Source organism: Poecilia formosa, unplaced genomic scaffold, assembly GCF_000485575.1.
Source record: "Poecilia formosa unplaced genomic scaffold, Poecilia_formosa-5.1.2 Scaffold62, whole genome shotgun sequence".
In the NCBI taxonomy this organism is placed as follows: domain Eukaryota; kingdom Metazoa; phylum Chordata; class Actinopteri; order Cyprinodontiformes; family Poeciliidae; genus Poecilia; species Poecilia formosa.
This window is the reverse complement of record NW_006800001.1, coordinates 1,485,586-1,487,182: the sequence shown is the minus strand read 5'-3', so window position 1 is coordinate 1,487,182 and position 1,597 is coordinate 1,485,586.

Here is a 1,597-nt window from a genome sequence, read left to right as displayed (position 1 = left end):
CCCCGCACAGCTGGCAGCTCAGTCCCAACCCACTCCTCAAAATCACGGACAGCCAATGAAGGGCCGCCTCAGCATCCTGACCCCGCCCCCTCCGCTCTAATCACCAGGGTTACAAAACTCCGTGGAACAGCTACAGGAGGAGGACTTCACCGTTTCCCGCTTTGCCTCCTGATTTATTCCGGAAAGTCACGATTTGCATCAAAATGCTATTAAAGCAGGAACTCTGAATTAGTGAAGTCCGGAGCTTTTACATCAGATTAAGGTATTTTTGTTGCCTTTGTAAATATGTACTTTTTATAATACAAATACACTTTATAATCAAAACCATGAAAATTAAAGCATAGATTATTAATTACCAATCCGTAGTTATTCTTCTAGTCGCAGATTCACGAGTGACAGACAACTTTAAAAATATTTAATATAATTATAATAATTTCACAAATTTAACTTAAGCACAAAGCAGCAGCCATTAGTCAAATAAGTAAACACAGACAGAAAAAAAAGGAAATATGGCAAGTATCTGTTTCTGTATTCTTGCCTTGGATTTATATATAGAGAGAATAAAGGTATAGCGAAAGCCTTCTCTCCTCTTCAGACACCCCAACAATGTGTGTGATTAGTCACCCTAAGCTGTTCTAGGACGCCCCCACGTGGAAAGAACACGCAAGGAAAAAATGACATAGGATTGTGACGTGCTAAATCCTCGAAAATAACAAATCTTATGTGCATTTGTAAACCAAACGTATAATTATAAAATGATTTTAATTATACATTTGCACGCATTCACGTGTCAGACATAAACTTTTATTTTCAGTCTTTTGTAGAAGTAATTGCAAGCAAAAACTGAGTTTGTTTTCACATTTAGTAACTGTGGTAAATTACATGTTTCAGTAAAAGACAGAACACAAGCGGCACAATGTAGACATGTTCAGCAAGCTTTACAGCTGCAAGGTTAGAGATTGTTTATTAGAAATATCTTCAGTAGAGTGTGGACCTTTTCCTAAGCCCATAATGTACCATTTATCAAAAAAAAGCAAATAAAATTGGTAGCAAAGTACCACTTTTTCATCCCTTTGTCACATTTCTAACTTTAAATGATTGAGACTAGAAAAGCAACAACAACAAAAAGAGTTTGTGCTTCAGCCATGCTCCTGCAGAACTAGGAATACTGAAGCAGACTAAACACCCAGCAGCAAAGCCTGAACTCATTAACATTACTCAACCACACTGGTTTTCTGAAATTACACAAAATGTAAACGTATTCACCGTGTTGACATAAAAAGGATTTAGATAGGATGTTATGTTTAGTCGATTATCACCTTAGGGTACACACGTGACTGAGGAAAAACAGCCACCTCAGGGCTTTAAAAACAGAGCTATTTTTAGGCTTTTGATTCAAGATATTGTGTGCAAAACCCCCCCCCCAAAGATTTAGCATTTGGTTCATTTTTAAAAGAATGATTCCGTTTGCCTATGCGCCGCTGTTTTCATCACATAGTTTAATATACTGATGATGTTTTATACTCCAAATAGCTTGGATCCAGGGATTTTTCCTGTGAGACACATGATGAATAGAATATGACAGGCTTCTATACTG